Source organism: Molossus molossus, unplaced genomic scaffold (genome assembly GCF_014108415.1).
Source record: "Molossus molossus isolate mMolMol1 unplaced genomic scaffold, mMolMol1.p scaffold_m16_p_19, whole genome shotgun sequence".
NCBI classification, from domain to species: domain Eukaryota; kingdom Metazoa; phylum Chordata; class Mammalia; order Chiroptera; family Molossidae; genus Molossus; species Molossus molossus.
Genome location: NW_023425354.1, coordinates 53,479,000 through 53,500,971, shown reverse-complemented (window position 1 = coordinate 53,500,971; position 21,972 = coordinate 53,479,000).

The following is a 21,972-nucleotide window of genomic DNA, read 5'->3' as shown; positions in this document are numbered from 1 at the left end:
GGAGGAAACACAGAGCCCATGAGAAATAGTCTAATCTTGCTTGACCAAGCATCACCTACATCAGGTGGGGAAACTGAGGTCCAGGAACCATGAGGAAATTCCCTAAATTGCTCACCGAGGCAGGCTTAGCACAGCTATATTTGGATTTTATTACTGCAAACTTATAAAAATTGTATTACTACTCAATTTCCACAAGTAATACGTGAACACATTCTAACAGTACAATATATAACAAAGAGCCCAATAGGCTAAAAACAAAGTTCCTCTTGCATTTTCTGAGCAGGAAGGTAAGTGCGGTTCAGAGCGTGGAGAGTTCACTCTCAGGCTCTTCTACATGCGCATCTGTAGAAACCCAGAGGATTATTTCGTGAGGCATTGATACAAAAACTGGTCAGAGTTGAAAGGACTTTTAATGTGTTAATTATCCTGGTCTTGGTAATCATTCCATAATGTGTATTTATATCAAATCGTCACAATGTATAGACCATTATATTTGTCAATTATTCCTCAATGGGATTTTTCAAAAAAAAAAGGACCTTTGACATCTCAGTGAGTTTTCCCTGCTCAAACCTCCACGCTCTGTATTTTACTATCTTCATAGTATCTCAGTTATAAGGCTAGTTATTGGTAAACCACTTTTTGTTGTTGTTGTTCAGGTAGAGTGGGAGGGAGAGAGAGGAACAGAGAGAGAGAGAGAAGAGAGAAACATTGATGAGAAAGAAACACTTCGAGTGGCTGCCACCCGCACGACTGACTGACCAGAGCCGGGGACAAACTGCAACCGAGGTACGCGCCCTTAGCGGGAACCGAACCCGGGTCTCTCCGGACCGCAGGCCGACGCTCTAACCGCTGAGCCAAACTGGCCAGGGCTTGGTAAAACACTTTTTAAGAATTGTCTCTGTATTTGCTCTGAGACTAGTTTATGTACTGATATTTCTCAGCTTTTATAATCTATACTTTCCTGCAGTAATAAAATACATTGAGTTCTTCCTTAGTGTTATTTCAGATTCAAAATAATCACTTCAAATGAAAAATAATGAGCAATATAACATTAACTACACCTTTCCAACTACACTCTCTCCCTCATATGCTGCCCCTCCCCAAACCCTCTATGTTCAGCACAGCCAGATGGCGGCCACTCCACTAGTGGCATGTCTTTCACTAGAAGGCGGATACCCCTAAGGAATATTCTAGTCAATACCTCAGAAGTGGCAGGACATTTATATCCCATACACTGCGGTAATAGCACAGCTACCTTCTAGAATACTGGAGAACATAAAACGGAACTTATAACAAAATACAGCCTGAGCCCTGGCCGGTTTGGCTCACTGGTTAGAGCATTGGCCTGCAGTCTGGAGAGACCCAGGTTCGGTTCCTGCTAAGGGCACGTACCTCAGTTGCAGTTGGGTTGTGCAGGTGGCAGCCACTCGATGTGTCCCTTTCACGTCGATGTTTCTCTCTCGCTCTCTCTCTTCCTCTCTCCCCCTCCCACTTTATCTGAACAAAAAAATGGAAAAATATCCTCAGGTGAGGATAAAAAAAAAATTATATACACACACACACACACACACACACACACAGCCTGATTGACTCATTCAAAATAGGTCATACTGTGTTAATGAAAAAATCTTGCAAGATTCCTCACGGTTACTCAAGCAACATGGCAAAGGAGTTGGGATGGTGTGGTTTTCTTTGTGTGCAGAGTGCTATTTTGAGTTCAGTTCTCTGGTGTGTAGTGTGGGAAAGAGTTGAAGAACCAAGTCACCAATCAACCTTACTTTTTCTTAAACTGTCTCCCCCTCCCCCAATTTTTTTTTTTTCCCTAACTCTTAAGAGTTTGGCACAAACTAAGAAAGGCAAATGCTGCAGATGAGGTGATGGACAGGCTGTAAGGAGCTGAGATTTTTATCTAAAGATGAACCACAGAAGCCCTGCAATGGGCTGGAGTGTTTCAGAAGAATCTCCCATGAGATTTCCAGGTCAGTTTTTGGGTCAGGCTGGCTCTACTGTGATCCCCGCTACATCAAGACTTCTGCAAAACCGTTCTCATTTTTGACAGGACATGGGCAAGAGAGGAGGAAAACATGTGCCATGCTACTAAGAAAAGCGAAGGGACGTTATTTGTTTTAGGTAGGACTTCTGTTTATTGGGGGAGAAAATGACTTATAAGCTGGCCAAAGAAAGATGTTCAGGAATTTCTCTCAGTCTCCATCTCTATAATAACCCACTACATATGACAATGTTCTGTCTCCACGGTACAAGTCCGCAGGGAGATTGGTTAAGAAGAACCCCTGCAGACACACTAAATTTCAGTGTGCCCACCAGGCCCTGCTTGTTTGAGGGGCTCCAGGCCCCACCCCTCATGCCCCACACCCAGCTGCAACAGGGCACCCTGTGAGCTCTGCCAACAGCTGAAGTCTTGAAGTGGTACCCACAAATCTACTGCCCACTGGGATCCAGACCTCTTATGCATTAACAATACTCTCATTATTAATATCATCTAATAGGTTCCCCCTGCTCCAATTTCATAGTCATCCAGCAAACCTATGACTATGATGTGAATTTCCATGAAGATGTTGACATCGCATAATATAAATCGCTAGTAAGTAATTTTTGGTAATTTCGCTGACTCTCATGAACATTTTGGTATAATCCAAGACTAGGAATTAGGCCAGGATTTTGACCATGAAGCTTCCCTGCCTGAAAGCGTAAGTCCTCTCTTTCATTGCAGTGATGCCGGAAGTGGTAATGTCCCACTGAACCGGACAACCGGATGGCCTAGGAGATACTGGAACTGCATCAGATTCATTTGGGGATGAATAGATCTGCTGAAATTTTGTGTAAAGAAATAGTGGGGGATAATAATGGGCAAGTTGAGACCCTAAATAAAAAGCTAATATATTTGGCTTTATGAGTCTTAAAAATAACAAAGTCATCAGAGGTTTTTGAATGTTTAGTAAATGTGGGGGGAAGGAAAGAAGAGTGAGAAGAGAGAAACAGATCTTGTGTATGTGTTGATTTTAACTTAGGAGTCTTTTCTCATACATTATCTCTCCTAATCCTGTTGACACCAAGAAGCAGACATCGCCATGCCCCCTTTATGGATGAGAACACCAACACTGAGTGAGCTATGACTGGGCCAAGGTTGCTGGACTGGTAAAAGGTGACAGAAAGGCAAATGTTGTGATTTCTATTTTTTAAAATTTTTTCTAATTAATTAATTTATTTTTTATAAAGATGTTTCTCCTTTTTCCCCTACTGACTTCACCCCCCCCTCCCTGCCCTGTCCCCAGCTTTGTTGTTCATGTCCATTGTTCATGCACACATGCATATAAGTTCTGTGGTTTATCTCTCCCCCACCACCCCCTCTTCTGGGGATTGTCAGTCTGTACCCCACTTCCACATTTCTGGGACTACCCCATTCCTCAGACTGTTATGTTCATTATATTTCACAAGTGAGAGATCATATGATACTTGTCATTCTCTGTTTGGCTTGTTTTGCTTAAGATAATCCTTTCCAGGTCCCTCCATGTCGTCTCAAAGGATAAAAGAGCTTTCTTTCTTACAGCTGCATAGTACTCCCTTGTGTATATGTACCACAACTTTTTTATCCATTTGTCTACTGATGGACATTCGGGCTGTTTCCAGATCTTGACTATTGTAAATAGTGCTGCTACTATCATGGGGGTACATATATTCTTTCTGATTGGTGTTTCAGGCTTCTGAGGGTATATTCCTTGAAGTGGGATAACTGGGTCAGATGGCAGTTCAATACTTAATTTACTGAAGTAACACCATATTTTTTTCCATAGTGGCTGCACCAGTCTACATTCTCACCTGCATTATACTAGAGTCCCCTTTTCTCCACACCCTCACCAACACTTGTTGTTTGATGATTTGTTGATGGCGGCCATTCTGACAGGTGTGAGGTGATACCTCATTGTTGTTTTAATTTGCATCTCTCTGATGATTAGTGATGTTGAACATTTCTTTATATGTCTCTTAGCTATTTGTATGTCCTCTTTGAAGAGGTGTCTATTTAGTTCCTCTGCCCATTTTTTAATTGGGTTCTTTGCCTTCCTTTTGAGAGTTGTATGAGCACTCTATATATACTGGAAATTAACCCCTTATCTGATGTATCATTGGCAATTATGCTCTCCCATATAGTGGGTTTCCTTTCCATTTTGATTATTGTATCTTTTACCGTGCAGAAGGTTTATAGTTTGATGTAGTCCCATGTTTTCATTTTCTCCTTTGTTTCTGTTGCTTTAGGTGATGTATCAGTGAAAATTCTGCTGTGTATGATGTCCAAAATTTTGTTGCCTACATTTTCTTCTAGGATTTTTATGGATTCATAAGTCACATTTAAGTCTTTTATTCATTTTGTTTATTATTGTGTATAGTGTAAGTTGATGGTCTAGTTTCATTTTTTTGCATGTAGCTGTCCAATTTTCCCAACACCATTTATTAAAGAGGTTGTCTTTACTCCACTGTATGTTCTTGCCACCTTTGTCAAATATTAATTGAGCATATTGCGTTGGGTCCAATTTCTGAGTTCTCTGTTCTGTTCCACTGGTCTATATGCCTGTTTTTGTACCAGTATCAGGCTGTTTTGATTACAGTGACTTTGTAGTATAACCTGAAATCTGGTAATGTGATCCCTCCAACTTTGTTCTTCTTTTTCAAGATTGCTGTGGCTACTCGAGGTCTTTTATGGTTCCATATGAACTTTTGAAGTATTTTTTCTAGTTCTGTAAAGTATGTCATTGGTATTTTGATGGGGATTGCATTGAATCTATAGATTTCTTTGGGTAATATAGATATTTTAATGATCTTAATTCTTCCAATCCATGAACAAGGTATGTGCTTCCACTTTTTTATATCTCCCTCTATTTCTTTTTTCAATGACCTGTAGTTTTCTGTGAATAGGTCCTTTATTTCTTTGGTTAAGTTTATTTCTAGGTATCTTAATTTTTTTTGCCACAATGGTAAATTGGATTGTTTTTTTAAGTTTCTCTTTCTGTGAGTTCATCATTGGTGTATAAGAATGCCATCAATTTCTTGATGTTAATTTTGTATCCTGCTACTTAGCCAAATTCATTTATTAAGTCTAGTAGATTTTTGATGGAGTCTTTAGGGTTTTCTACATATAGTATCATGTCATCTGTGAATAATGACAGTTTCACTTCCTCCTTTCCCATTTGGATCTCTTTTATTTTTTCTTCCTGTCTGATTGCTGAGGCTAAGACTTCTAGTATTATGTTAAATAAGACTGGCAAAAGTGGCCATCCTTGTCTTGTTCCTGTTCTTAAGGAAAATGCTTTTAGTTTTTGCCCATTGAGTGTGATGTTGGCTGTAGGTCTTTCATATACGGCCTTTATTATGACGAGATATGATCCCTCTATTCCCAGATTGCTGAGCGTTTTATCAGAAATGGGTGCTGGATTTTGTCAAATGCTTTTTTGGCATTAATGATGTGATCATATAGATTTTATCTTTCACTTTGTTTATGTGGCGTATCACATTTATTGATTTGCAAATGTTGCACCAGCCTTGCATCCCTGGGATGAATCCCACTTGGTCATGGTGAATAATTTTTTTGATGTATTGCTAGATTCAATTTGCTAGTATTTTGTTCAGGATTTTGGCATCTCTGTTCATCATTGTTCTGTAGTTTTCTTCTTTGTAGTGTCTGTTTTTTGTTGGTGTTGTTGTTGTTGTTGTTTTGTTTTGTTTTGTTTTGGAATTAGAATTAAGGTGGCCTCATAAAACGATTTTGGAAGTCTTCCTTCTCCTTACATTTTTTGAGATAGTTTGAGGTGAATGGCTATTAGTTCTTCTTTGAATGTTTGGTAAAATTCCCCCATGAAGCCGTCTGGAATTGGGCTTTTGTTTGCTGGGAGAGTCTTGACAACATCTTCAATTTTTGTTGTTGTTATGGGTCTGTTCAAGTTTTCTATCTCTTCCTGGCTCAGATTTGGGAGACTATGTGTTTCTAGAAATTTGTCTATTTTGCTTAGATTGTCGAATTTGTTACCACATAATTGTTCATAATATTTGTTAACAATCCTTTGTATTTCTGTGGTGTCAGTATTATTTCTCCTCTTTCATTTCTGATTTTGTGTATTTGGGTTCTCACTCTTTGTTTCTTGGTGAGTCTAGCTAAGGGTCCATTAATCTTGTTTATCTTTTCAAAGAACCAGCTCTTTATTTCATTGATTTTTTGAATTGTATTTTTGGTCTCCATGTCATTTATTTCTGCTCTGATCTTTACTATTTCCTCCCTTCTACTTGCTCTGGGATTTTCTTTTTGTTTGCTTTCTAGTTTTTTAAGTTTTGAGGTTAGATAATATATTATAAATTTTTCTGGCTTCTTGAGATAGGCTTGTAGTGCTATAAACTTCCCTCTCAGAACTGCTTTTGCTGCATCCCATAGATTTTGTGTTGTTATGTGTTTATTTTCATTGTTTTCCAGGAAGTTTTTAATTTCTTCCTTGATCTCCGTGGTAACCCATTCATTGTTCAATAACATGCTATTTAGCCTCCGTGTGTTCAAATATCTTTGCATGTTCTTGTGGCAATTTATTTCTATTTTTGTACCATTGTGATCTGAGAACATGCTTGATATGATTTCAATCTTCTTGAACTTGTAGAGACTTAGTTTGTGCCCTATCATGGTCTATCTTTGAGAATGTCCCATGTGCACTTGAGAAGAATGTGAATTCTGCAGTTTTGGGGTGTAATTCTATGTAAATATCTATTAAATCCATTTGATCTAGTGCTTCATTTAGAGTCCGTGTTTCCTTGTTAATTTTTTCTCTAGAAGATCTATCCAATGATGTTAGTGGGGTATTGAAGTCCCCTACTATGATTGTATTGCTGTTGATTTCTCCTTTGAAGTCCTCCAAAAGATTTTTAATATATGTTGGTGCTCCTAAATTGGATGCATATATGTTGACTAAGGTTATATCTTCCTGTTGGATAGATCCTTTCAATATTATGTAGTGGCCTTCTTTGTCTCTAGTTATGGCCTTCATTTCTTCATTTTGAATCTACTCGATCAGATATGAGTATTGTTACCTCAGCTTTTTTTTTTTTGCTTTCCATTTGCTTGAAAGATTTTTTTCTATACCTTCACTTTCAACCTATGTGAGTCTTTTGTTGTGAAGTGGATCTCTTGTAAACAACATATATATGAGTCATGCTGTCTTATCTAGTCAGCTAGTCTGTGTCTTTATATTGGAGCATTCAAACCATTCACATTTAAGGTGATAATTGATATGTGCTTATTTATTGCCATTTGTGTTTAGTGTGGTTCTATTTTTCTTGCTATTTCTTCTACTAATGATAGCAGTCCTTTTAGCATATCTTGCAATACTGGTTTGGTGTTAATATATTCCCGTAGCCTTTTTTTGTCTGGGAAGCTCTTAATTTGACCTTATATTTTGAATGATAGCCTTGCTGGATAGAGTAGTTTTGGGATTCAGATCCTTGTTTTTCATCACCTTGATTACTTCATGCCACTCCCTTCTGGCCTGTAGTGTTTCAGTTGAGAAGTCAGCTGAGAGTCTTATGGGGTTTCCTTTGTAGGTAACCTGTTTATTATCTCTTGTTTCCTTTAGGATTCCCTCTTTGTCTTTAATATTTGGCATTTTAATTACTGTGTGGCTTGGTGTGGGCCTGTTTGGGTTCTTCTTACTTGGGGCTCTCTGTGCTTCTTGAACTTGAATGCCTTCACCAAGTTAGGTAAGTTTTGTCACTATTTCTTCAAATATATTCTCTAACCCTTGCCCATTTTCTTCCTCTTCAGGAACTCTCATGATGCAAATGTTATTATGCTTCCAGTTGTCCCACAGTTCTCTTAGGCTGTCTTTCTGTTTTTTAATTGTTTTTTCCTTTTGGTTTTCTGATTGGTTGTTTTCTTCTACCCTGTGTTCTAATTCACTGATCTGGTCCTCAGCTTCCTCTACTCTGCTGGTTAGTCCTTTCAATGTGTTCTTAATTTCTGCTATGTCATTCTTCATTTCCACTTGGTTGGTTTTCAATGTTTCTATATCTGTACTCATGGTGCTGATATCTTTACTCATGCTGTTGATCTTCCTCAAGATCATGGCTCTGTTTTCTACCTCTGCTAATTTGCTTACCCTCATTTCATTGATCTCATCTTTGATAGAGTTCTCTTGTTCTTTCATTTGGGATTTGTTTCTTTGTTTCAGCATTTTGGCTATCTCAGTGGGTTTTGGGGCCTGCCCAATCTTTTCTGTGTTTGTTGGTGTTCTGCTCTTTTTTTTTTTATCCTCACCCGAGGACATTTTTCCATTTTTTGTTCAGATAGAGTGGGAGGAAGAGAGAGGAAGAGAGAGAGAGAGAAACATCGATGTGAAAGGACACATTGAGTGGCTGCCACCCGCACGACTAACCAGGGCCGGGGTCAAACTGCAACCGAGGTACATGCCCTTAGCGGGAACCAAACCAAGGTCTCTCTGTACCGCAGGCCAATGCTCCAACCGCTAAGCCAAACCGGCTAGGGCGGTGTTCTGCTCTTTGTAGCTCCCTCTGCTGGGTTTGGATGAGCCTGGGTGGGCCCACGTTAAACACCACTGTCAAGTTTTACTTTTCTGGGTAGATTTGCCTCCCCAGGAAAGGTTCAGATCTCCTCTAGCTTCTTCCTGGAGGCTAGTATTTTCAGTTACTCAGTGCCTTGGAATGTAGCCCTGGTGTTCTGCATAAGAGGGTGGGATAGATGCTGGTTGTTAATGAGCCTCGATTTGCATTTCTTTGCCTCACCTGGGAAAGGCTGAATCTCTGGGGGAAGGGGGCTGCTACTTTTCCCCACAGCTCTGTGAAGGAGCATACTGGCCACTGTCCTTTGTGGCTGCAACTCAGGAAAACTGAGTGCCCTCCCAATCCCGGGTGTCCTCACAGCGTTCCAGCCTAGTCTGCCCTCCCTCTACCATAGCCCCCAGGCGAGTGGCTGTGGCTATTTTAGCACTCTGTCCTGGCTCTCTGTGCTGTGGAGTGGGCTTGGTCTTTATTTTCCAAGGGCACTGCTCACAGCCAAGACTGCTGCTGTCCATGGGCTCCCAGGCTGCCACCCTCTTGCATCTCCGCAGATCCTACCATTGTCCCTAGTTATACAGTCTTGTCCTGCTGCTTTTTTCCTGAGGATTTGTCTTTATTTTAGTTGTAATTCTTATTTAGTCCTAGGAGATCATCTGTGTAGCTTCTATTCACTCTGCCTCCACTAAGCCTATCTTGTGTGCAGCTGGATCGCACAGGCCTTTTTGGTGCTTTAGCACCCCGCCGGTCCCTCGGATAACTGGATCGCACAGTCCCTTTGGGGACCCAGCTCTATGCCTATGTTATGGGCTGCTGGGTGATACAGGCCTCTCTGGTGCTTCAGCACCCCACAGGTCCCATGGGTAACTGGATTGCACAGTCCCTGCTGGACCTCACAGGCCTCTGTGGAGCGCTGGTGCCTGGGGAGTACTGCTGCCCCATGGGGCTCACTCCTGCTCAGCTTTTGCTGTAGTTTTTGGGGATGGGTCTCAGCTGCCTGTTTGTGCTTCTGTTGCCTGGGGATGGATGTCTGCTCTCCAAATGTTGTGATTTCAAATGCAGTGTTTATTCCCAGATCACCTAATAGTTCCATATTAGTGCGAGGCCACAGCTGCCCTAGGGAAGCCATCATAATACAAATGCATGTGGCTACCTAGACTCTAAAATAATACGAACAGTACTTTTTTCCCCACTAGAGTGGTGACGGGCCCATAAATAGTTTCCTATTTTATGAAGCTGAGCTTAAATTTAGGCCCAGGAATCCTATGAGCTACCTGATTGCCCTTTGGCTGCTAGAGTGGGCCCTCACCCTGGGTCCTAACAATTGAGCTGATAAAAGTTTGGGTTTTTATTTTATTTTATTATTTTATTTTATTTATTTTTTATTGATTTTTACAGAAAGAGGAAGGGAGAGGGGAAGAGAGATAGAAACATCAATGAGAGAGAACATTAATTTGCCACCTCCTGCATGCCCTCCTCTGGGGATTGGGCCCACAACCTGGGTATGTGTCCTGACTGGGAACTGAACCAGCAACAATGCTCAACCATTGAGCCACACCAGTTGGGCTGATACGAGTTTTATTACATATCCTGGCACTGGCCTGAACACAGCCATCTGCCCATCTTATTAAAGCATACCATGTTATGTTACTAGTTTCAGCAAGTGGAAGGACTGGGTATTGGAAAAAGTACATCCTTACTACAAACAATTAAGCTAATGATCAATGTCAACGTCCCTTCACAAACTCACTTAAATCAGCCATAATTTTTGTTATGTTTGATCATCAAAATGAAGATATTAACAAAACATAGTTTGAACATAAAATAGCTTTATTGTCATCTAATAATAAGTATCCAAAGCAAGAGAGTTCAGTGGATGTTGGTAAAGTGAATAGGAAACTTGCTTGTATTTATAACAATGAATGGGAATTTAAGTGTTTTTGTTTAAAGAACTTTATGATTCTAAGTGGAGGCTGAGAAGTATATCTAGGGTGATTGACAGTATTATGGAATCTCACCTAAAAATTCTAGAGCTTGCAATTCATTAAAAAATAATTTTTGATTGATGATTTGGAGAATAAGCACCTTTCACCAAATGGGAAATTAGAAAAGTCCTCTAAAGGCTGGGAGTTGGAAGACTCTCCCCAGTATGGGGACCACACACTGGTGGGAATAACTGAGTCAGTGACAACTTTCCACTCTTTTCCTAAAAGCTTGAAAGAAACGGTGCTTTCTGAGTTACGTATAGCAGTAGACAGATAAGAGTTTATTTTTAAATTTTTTTTCCTTTATTGATTTTAGAGAGAGAGAAAGTGAAAGGGGGAGAGAGCTAGAAATATCGATGAGAGAGAACATCGATTGGCCGCCTCCCGCATGCCCCCCACTGGGGGTCGGGCCCACAAACTGGGCATGTGTCCTGGCCAGGAATCGAACTGGCGGCCTCTTGGTTTATGGGTTGATGTTCACCCACTGAGCCACACCTGCTGGACCAGATTAGAGTTTTATGTAGCAGAAACAAAGGGGGTACTTCTGTCGGCCAGTTTTCTAAGATAATCAGTCGCACTGAATTTTCTTGAGTTTACAGTCCTTGATGGGCACCATTCTATATTTTATTGATATTTCTTACAGGGGATGAGGAATGGTAATGAAGAGAAGGAGTAAACATATATACTAAACACTGTATCGACATTATTTATCTTGTCCTGGCCAGTGTGGCTCTGTTGGTCAGAGCGTCTTCCCGAGCCCCGAAGGTTCATGGGTTTGATCCTGTCAGGTTGTGTACAGGAGGTGAATTGATCGATGTTTCTCTCTCTCCTTCACCTTCCTCTCTCTCTAAAATCAATAAAAACATATCCTTGGGCCCAGCCTGTGTGGCTCAGTGGTTGGGTGTCAACCCATGCACCACGAGGTTGCTATTCAATTCCCTGTCAGGACACATGCCCAGGTTGTGGGCCTGATCCCCAGTGGGGGGCATGCAGGAGGCAGCCAATCCATGTTCTCTCTCATTGATGTTTCTATTTCTCTCTCCCTCTCTAAAAATCAATAAAATAAAAAAATCCTTGGGTGAGGGTTTTTTTTAAAGATATTCAGCCTAGTAATAACCATGTCATTTCTCCTTTTACAGAAAATAATAACAAGTCTCAGAAAACCCCAAGAAACTTTTTGAAATCACACAAATCTATGTGTATGAACCTGATCTACGTCCAACTCTGCTCCACTCTAAAAACCAAGCTTTTTCCTCCGTGTGACATGTTCGTATGCACCATGTAACTTCTTGTGCTTGTAGAAATCTGTCAATCAAGCTCACTGAATCAATGAAGGGACGGCTCCTGTGAAGGCAGCCAACAAAGCCCCTGCTGCAAATGTATTGCTGTCTTACATCTCCTAACAGTGACTCTAAGGGAAACATGGGATTTAGTTTCTCCTTAAAATACACACAACATATACTCCCACCTGCCACGCACAGGCTCCTTCACCTCTCCTACATTCATTGCCTTGGTTCTCTGCATCCATTTGAATGACTTCCGGCTCCTGACAGTGACTCAGTTGTCTTATTCTTACTTCTTTCATCTCTGAGGAAGGTGTGGATTGACTTGTTCTGTGCTAATCTGGGCCCCGGGTGAGATGTCAGTAGGAGATGCAGCTTCAGATGAAGGCTGTGGTCTCGAACGTGCCGAGCCTCTGAGTGCCTGGCTGCCGCCGAGCTCCATTTTCCTGCATGTGAAACCAGCCATCCTGTAGATCCAGTCACTCCAGCACACTGTTGATGTCCTTAACATGTACAGTGATCCTACTGGCTCCCAAAGCTCATCGGGAGCTTTGATCGAATCGAACAGGAAGCCTGAGTTACTCTTCACTGGCAAATTAAATTCTATGCTATGGGTCTACCCCATAGCACAAAACAGCACAAAACACGAAGTGGGAACACCCCCTTGCTTTTTTATGTTTGCCTAATGAACAGATTGCCACCAAAAGCGAAATCCCCTCATTTCTTACAAAAGACCAACAAAGGGCTGTGTTAATGATTTCCCTTGCCATGCCATACTGAGATATAAATGGGGGGGAGGGGTAATATTGGAAAATGTATTTATCAATTTTTGTGCATTGTCATTGGAATACAGAAAAAGTCTGACTAGATAAGACTGTGGACCATGGGAGGGGGGCTAAGTCCTCTTGAGTCTCTGTTCTTTCTACATTCGGAATTTGTTTGGGCTAAATGAACCCAGATGACAAGGCGGAATCAATAGGGATTCTTTTTTCAAGTCCGTCAAACCTGCGGGATCTTTCACATCATCACCATTTTATTATTTCTGTCTTGACTCATTCCATGAGGACCTTATTCACAGCCTGCCCCTGTCTGTCCTGAGGCAGACAAAGCTCTCCTGGGCTGGGAAGACACCGCTGGTCTCTCCCCAGTCTGCTCTCTCTTGCAGTCATCAATGTTTATGGCTGCAGTTACAGTAAAAATAGCAAAAGTCAATATTTGTGCTCCGTATCTGTCAGATAATAAAGCTGGCAAGAGGCAGGGCCGCATGACATCTGTAGGCAACACTCGGGGGCTGGTCCCCTCGTCCTCCCAGACAGTTTGTCTAAAGGGGGCGTCGTATTTGTACAGCTGACATTCTTAAATCCCCCGTATGTGTCCTTAGGGAAGCTCCAGATTTTTGTCTGATTTTTTATCCTGTTGATTCTGGCCTTTAAACTGGGGGTCCGGGGGGAGAAGAAGAAGAAGCAGAATAAATTACAAAGTCAGATAATGAAACAAGACTGAATAACCACCCAGAAAATCCAGCAGTCCTCTTTTTGAACTATTGTTTTTTAAACTTTGTCTGCTTCCACAAAGGATCATGAGATACAAAGAAATGATGAAAAAATAAAAGGCAAGGCCCCCAAACAAGCTGGGAGATCAGTTTCTCTCCAGAATTCGGGTTTTCGATGAAGACCAGGGTTTCAGTGTGAGCTCTGTGATTTGGACAAGCATCTTCCTACAAGTAGCCTCAGATTTTTCATCCATAAAATGAAAATATTGATAGCATGCATTTTGCAGACTTGTTGAAAAGATTAAATGAGGTGATGTTCAGAGTTTTGCACAGCAGGTGGTAACAATACCCGTGATTGCTCCTATCAAAGCAAAGGGAGTTCTAAGCGAACCAGCTTCCCTCTCTCTTCAGCTACTCAACCTCGTGAAATGACTCACACAGTCACTCACACAGGATGTGAAAGTCAAAACTCAAATTTTATAACTCATTTCTTACGTTGCATTTCTTTATGACCATTAGTATTAATCTTCCATGGCTTATTTCTTTCTGTTGTTTTTTATTTTTTTTATCCTCACCCGAGGACATTTTTCCATTTTTTGTTCAGATAGAGTGGGGAGGGAAAGAGAGAGAGAAACATCAATGTGAAAGGGACACATGGAGTGGTTGCTACCCGCATGACCCAACCAGGGCTGGGGACAAACTACAACCAAGGTACGTGCCCTTAGCGGGAACCGAACCCCGGTCTCTCTGGACGGCAGGCTGATGCTCTAACCGCTGAGCCAAACCGGCCAGGGCCATGGCTTATTTCTTATTCATTCCCTTCTTGTGCAGCATTTCCAAGTCAGAAACACCACTGCTGTCATTGCTGGGCAATCTGACCCCGAATGCGCCCTGGGGCCCCTGCAGCATGGCACAGTCTCCGAGACTGAGTAGGCTGTGTGTTCCAGGTGATGCAGAAATAAGATGACGGAGCTCCATCAGCCTGTGTCCCTAGGTGACTGTGTGTAGCAAAACTGTTATCGTTGTAATTAGCTAGTAAGTATTAATCAAGGAAAGAGAGCAAAGGGAAGTCAGACATTGTGAGCTTGGTCACCTGGGCAGCTTTCCCAGGAAGCGACAGCTTCACACAGCACTGTGCCTCCAAGGGGGCTAACACCTCTCCCTTCCCCCATCCAGCACTGGACTGTTGGGGACAGAAATGGGAGGTGGGCACATTCACAGTGAAGTCGCAGTGAAGGTGCTTGCCTGTTAGTCTAGCTTGGGGAACAATGGAGTGGCTAAGGGGTGGACCCCAACAGATGCGTGCAAAATCTTGGCGAGTTGACTGGTTAGTTTGAAAAAAGTCCTGGTTAAAATCGCTAGACAAAAGGACTTTCTCTCTCTTGCTCTCTCTGTCTCTCTTGCTCCATGACCCTCACTTGCCCATGCGCCTACCTGTCGCCATGTGGCCTTAAGCAGCCACAGAGCCCATGGCCACGGGGACCCCACCTGCAATGGACTGTAGCTGGGAACACAGGCTAAGCCAGCTGGGTGTGGACTGGATTGGACTTTAATATGGAACAGAAGTACTGTTCTGTGGCCTTAACTCTGGCCTTGTTGAAGACAAGATTGAACTATTCCATGGCAGAAGCGACAGGGCTGGGATCTTTCAGGGGAACTTCCTTAATTTTACATCATCAATAAAGTATTTCATGAAACCCCATCCTCCCATGGGGGTCTCAAGGAGTTCTTTTTCTTGCGACACCCCAAGAACTCCACTTCCATCAATAAAAACCTCTACCAACCCATGACCAGCACACAGCTTTGGGAATTAGTAGTGACCTCAGCATGATGGTGTGTAAAATACCATAAAGGTGGTCACAACAGTGTTTGAAATTTACAGTTTCTTATTCAGATTACACTGTCCCCATATAACATGGTTTCATCTCTTCGTCATTGTTTCATCAACTCTTCTCTTTGTATTCTATTTGGCAATGGCTTTCTTAAAGTATGATCTTCAGAGATAAATACAACCTACCAGATGTGGTTGGAATAAAATGGAGTTTCTCTTCATTTATATTAATTATCAGCTTACAATATATAAGTCTTTCTTTAGTCCCTCCATCCAACTGTTGGCTCATGTTAAATATTTACTACTCAAAACCCTTTCCTAGTGAATTTTTAAATGCTTTTTCTCCTTTTCCTTCAGTGGATGATTCACTGAATTTGGAAAATTTTTATCATTGTACTTTAGTCTTTTAACATCAGGCTAGAGAAATCTTTTAAAATCTTGATTCTTTCATCCAATATAAATCACTTGGAGTGATTCATCCACCACTAAGTTTTGTGTTTGCACATATTGGATAAACATGATTTCTAGGTTTTCATGTAAAGCAGTGCTTTTCAAAATTATCTAACAAAGAATCACTCATCATGAGGAGTCCAAAATGATGCTTTACAAGTTGAACAGGAAGGTGGATTCACTGGAAGCAAAAGTAACATTTTTTATTTGTATATTTTATAATTTATGTGGCCTTCTTTGTTTAGCCTAAAATATATCACTGCTTACTGTTACATAATTTTCCCAAAACCCTTTTATTAAAATTGATACTTTAAGAGAAAGTACAGTGTTTATCTTGTGTCTAGCATGGAATGGGCCTCAAATTCTAAGAGAGAGACAGAGAAAGGAAGAAGAAGAAGGTGGAGGAGGAGGAGAAAAAAAGAAAGGAGGAAAGGAAGGAAGGAATGATGGAAGGAAAGGAGGGAGGGAGGGAGGGAGGGAGGGAGGGAGGGAGGAAGGAAGGAAGGAAGGAAGGAAGGAAGGAAGGAAGGAAGGAAGGAAGGAAGGAAGGAAGGGAGGAAGGAAAGGAAAAAAATGAATAAATTCAACAATGCATGAAGCATGTCCTTGGTTGACATTATACCCTCTACTCCAAAAATGAGGCCACTACTTTTGTGATCTTCTGTTTCCAGCATATATTTATTTAATATTTTTAGCATCTTCTTCTGGGTTGTTTCTTCCCATTGTTCAATGCCTCTTCTTTCTTTTAATACTCATTGCTCCTTTCATTTGATTGTATATGTTTATTATGTTAAAATATATAAACTTATTTATTTAACAAATACTTATTGGGCACTAATTCTATGTGAGGGACTATGCCAGCCACACAAATACAGTGATAGGCAAGATACATCTGGTCACTATCTTTATAAAATTGAAAATTAGGTGCTAGCTCAGTCCTCATTTGGTTTCTTTTTAAAAAAAATATTTTTATTGATTTTTAGATAGAAATGAAGAGAGAGGGGGAGAGAGATAGAAACGTCGATGAGAGAGAAACATCGATTAACTCCTTCCTGCATGCCCCACACTGGGAATGGAGCCCAAAATCTGGGCATGTGCCCTGACTGGGAATTGAACTGGCGACCTCTCAGTGCATGGGACGACGCTCAGCCACTGAGCCACACGGACCGGGCCTTGTTTGGTTTCTCTAGACACAGCTCTGTATTCCTTGTCATCAGAGTTATTATCATCTGTATAGTTAGAACTTGAGTTTGAAGAGTTTCTCATTCCTCCTAAGCTATCACCCCATTAAAATGCCACTAGCTATAGAATAATAATTACATGTTCTCTGAAATTCATCCTAAGTCTCATTCTAAGTACTTCTGTCGTCTGTTAAATACACCTATGTGCTCCTGGATGAGAGAGAGTTCCGTAGGCAGAAGGCCGATGTGCTTGGTGCAGGTGAGAAAAACGGAGCCACCGACCCCTGAGTCGACACCATTGTGGAACACAGGCCCGTCTCAGGGTTTGCTTCCTTCTCAGACTGAAGCATGTTGTGTGAAACAACGTACGTAATGATTTTGCCAGCTGGTAGCCGTTTGGAAAGAAATACCCTGTTATGCTCTTTCTTTCCGTACGAAAAAATGCTTGAAGGGGCTCACTGTGTTATTATAATGACTTCAGAGTTGTTATTGCAAAAGTTCACTGTAACAATATTTGAAAATATAAATGGAAAAAGAGAAGAAAATTTAAATAAATTGGGATATCCATTGTCCAGAGCTATCAATATTTTAGTGTATATCTTCCCATATTTAAACTTTTAAAATCACAAATGTGTATTATCTTTGCCACTTCATACTCTTTGGTATTCTACCATTACACCATGCTATATTTTTCTTCTACAATATGTGAGTTCCCAGGATATTAGATAGTTTTCTAAAATACAATATTAATAATGATATAGTATATTATCATACCATACTTTGTTAGAATATCTTAATATTAAACATTTAAACAGTTCTAAATTTTTTATTATAATGATAAATTTTCTTATAGCAATACCTTAATATAAATCTGTATATATTTTCTTAGTATACATTTCTAACAGTAGAATCATTCAGTACATTTCTGAGGCTGGGTTTTTACATTTTTAAGGCTTTGGATTTCCTATTTCCAAATTATTCTCTAGAAGCTTTGTAGCAATTTATATGTCTAACGTCAGTATATGAGACTCCCCAGTTAACAAAATGTATTGCTTTAGTAAAGCATATCATATTGCTTTTGTGAACTGATGGCTACTTCTTTATTTTTTCTACTAGGATATTTGTCTTTAAATTTTTTTATTTATTATATTTTTAAATTTTTATATGTTAAGAATATGGTTTGTATTTTATATATATTGCAACTATATTCTCAGATTTCTTTTATTTGAATATTAATTTTATTTACAGTGTTTGGGGGGTACAAGTTTTATTTGTTTTCATTATAGTAAAATATTTATACATTTTTTTATGTCTGCATTTCATTCCATGTTTGGCTCTTGCTTAAATTCTCTTTTTCTCCAAAGGCCCCATAAAAGGATTAGATAAATGGGTGGGGGTCGGGGTTTCCATCCGTGCTGGCAACTGGAAAAGTATAAATTCTTAAACCACACAATAGAAATGCACAGGAATGTCAGTGATATCCAGCAAGATCAAATTGAGGAAGAGGTGACGGGGCAATGAATTCTACACATACAACTGTGGGAAAATACAATAAAGTCATATGTTAAGTGGTATAACGATAATTTATAAAATTTTCTTCTATGTACATACCTGTATTTTCCACATTTTCTGTAAGTAAATACATATTTATATCATGAAGCAAACAAAATCAGTAAACAAAATAAAAGAGCAAGGCAGGCTGCAGGCGCGACATGAGGTGGTAGTAATGTATCCGTGAGTGACAGAGGTACCTTTTCATGACAGAGGACAGCAGGTGTGAGCAGTGTTTTTGTTTATGGCTTTCCTCTGCATAGAGCAGCATGTTTCTTTGTTTTGTTATGTTTTTTCAGCCTTGTCGAAACAAGGCCACCAAAAATTTGGAAGAGGGAGAGAGGAGAGAGCAGAGGTTCTTAACCAAGAGTAAGTTTGTCCCTCCTCCCCCAGGGTCACTTGGCAATGACTGGGGACTATTGGGTTGTTACAACTGGGGATGGATTCTACTGGGAACTAGTGAGTAGAGCCTATAAAATACTTTATGATGCAAAGCCAAACTCCCCACAACAAAGAATTTTATGGCCCAAAATATCAGCAGTGCCAAAGTGAGAAACATTGGTGTACAGGCGCTATGATGAGTGGTCCCCACATTGGGGTTCAGGCAACCAAGGAAGTACACAGGCCAATCCATTAGCATAAGAAAAAAATTAAAATTTCAATTCATATTGATTTTTATTCCAAAAAATGGCATTAATGCTTAAAGTACAGATTACCAGGGTTCCTCTTACTTGTCCAGGAGTCCCTCCAGTCACACGTGACAGTCTGAAATGCCCTGAGGGATGAGAGGACCACAGCACTGAGGAATGACCGTGGGACCCACCAGTCTGCTGGCTTCGGGCATGTCGTGACCACCTGCAGCTCCCATGCACCGGGTCGAATACAGTTATGGATGGAACTATGTAGTGTTGACTAAGCTACCTTTCACGACATGCACACATAGCTTTAAAAGATCTCATAGAGAAAGCAGAGTGACTGAAAATAGCATTTGTAATGCAAATACAGGCAACAGAAAGATAACTCAGAGCAAGCTCTTTGAGAGTCCTGTTACCAGAAAGATTGACAGTGTCCCTAGATCCACCCCGGGGCGGGGGAGCTCTGTAAAGGACAGCCCTTGGAGAGTAGCTATGCCCTCTTCCAGGTCCCATTCCATAGGGGTGAGGGTGTGATCTGAGCAACCCAAGGAGCCAGAGTTTATTTGGATAAGACCAGGGAGAAATGTATGCCCTGGGGTGTTGTCTAAAATAACAGAGAAATCAGGTAGCAATCAGTGGTGATGTACAGCTCCAAGTCTAATAGACACCAAAACACCAGAAGTTTATTGCTAAAATCAGTTATTCTCAGTGGTCCAGGAAGATTATGTGAATGCCCAAGGCTGTGCCCTCTCAGTAACAACCAGAGAGGGAACATTCAAGTTCTTAGGCACTGGCTACGTGGTACTAGTCATACACTCCTGAACTGTGGGAGAATCTGCATGTCACTCACTGATCCAAGAGTAAAAGATAGAAACCTTACTGGCTCAGGCAGTGTATTAGTTGGCTAGGGATACTATCAAAATGACACACACTAAGTAGATTAAACAACAGAAATCTATTTGATCACAATTTTGGAGGCTGGGAGTCTGAGTGCCAGTATGGTCAGATTCTGGGGAGGAGCCCTCTCCTGGCTTGCAGACAGCCACCTTCTCACTGGCCACTCCTGGGTGTATGCAGGTGTTGAGAGAGTGAGCTCTCTGTGCCTCTTCTTATAAAAGCACGAATTCCATCATGAGGGCCCCAGTCTCATGACCTCATTTTACCCTAAGTACTTTGAAAGGCCCCATCTTCAAATATCATCACACTGGAGATTAGGATTTCAATATATGAATTTGAGGTAGGGGTGCACAAACATTCAATTCAATACAGGGGGCTTACATGTAACTTCTAACCAATCAGTGGCTGACCATTAAGCTATGTTGACCCAGCAGCCAGCCTAAGAAAGCCAGGCAAATCTATAGATACAGGGGGTAAACTAGTGATTGCCTGGAAGAGGGAGTGTGGAAGGGATGTGAATAGACAGAAAAATGAGTAGAAGTTATTTTCATGGTGTGATAAAAATGTTCTAAGTCTTCTAAGGTCAGATTATCATATGGTGATAGTTGTACAACTCCGAAAATATAATCAATTTATCAAAAGCCACTGAATTGTGTGCTTTGATGGAGTGAACCTGATAGTATATAAATTATAACTAAAAAATGTGTTTTGAAAATTTCACATGCAATAATTGTAGCCTCAGAATCACTTCTAAATAATAATTCAATTAAATATATGTAATATCAATGGAGAGTAAGTTTTGAAATGTTGACTAACACTTGGAATGACATAATATGAGCCTTAGTATGGGCTTTAGCAATTAAATTTGGCAATAAAAAGGTTTAACATTTTGAGAAGTAAAATATGAAAATCAAAGAGTAGGAGCATCTCCATGTGTAAAAATTTTATAGAGCTGTCAGTAGGTTATATAACCTAAATATGAAGCTTGGTAGAGCCAAAGCATAATACTGTGAAAATGTATCTTAAAATTTCCAGGAGAGAATCATAAGGGCTATGAATGCAAAATTGATACAAAGATATGAAAGAGAAATTGGTGGTGCCTACACGTGTACATCATCTGGAAACTATTAAAAGCTGAAAATAAATAATTTCTTACCTACACAATACTAACTTCTCTTACAACATTTTGATAGACTTCATAGCTTACTAAAAATCGACAGTAATCAAGACTGTGTGGTATTGGCATAAAGGTGGACCTGTGATAGATTAATGGAATATAGTTGACAGTCCCTATATAAATTCATGCATTTATGATCAATTGATTTTCAACAATGGTGCCAAAACAATTCAATGAGTAAAGAATAAATAGTCTTTACAACCAATGGTACTGGTAATAATCACACGCAAAAGGATAAAGCTGAACCCCCTACTTCCCATCATATGCAAAAAATTAACAAAAAGTGGATCAAAGTCCTAAATATAAAAGTTAAAATTATAGAACTCTCCTAAAAAATAAAAATAAGTGAAAATTTTTGTGATCTTGGATCTGTAATATTTCCTTATATATCCCATCAAAAGCACAAGCAACCAAAAAAACAAAAAAAAAACCCACTTTTTTAATGAAGTAGATCTGGTGAGGATCCATTCATAGTATAAAGATTATTTGTAAGTGAAAACATTTGAGCTAAAGAAGATACAGAAAAAATTTTATCTGGACTTCAGTTATCTGACTTGAGACTCCAAACCATACAGCTGACAGTAACCCCAACTCCTAGGGAGATTGCTAGGAATTCAGCTACAAGGAGAAAGTCTATTCTATTAGCATCAAGAAGCTCATGGAAACTTCCATACCTTTTCACTGAAGATCCACCCCCACCTCCCATCACCCACACCCCACCCCCACTCCCACCCCACCAAAAACCTTTATTAAGCTTTGCCTATAACCCTTCTATTTTAGGCTATTGAGACCATGCTTACTTTTCACTGAGGGCATAAATAAACCTTGTTAACCTGTTAATCTGTCTATTGTTAGTTAATTTGCATACCCCCAACCACTGGGTTCAAGTTAGAAGAGGAAAAGTTTTCCACCCAACAACTTCATCCAAAAT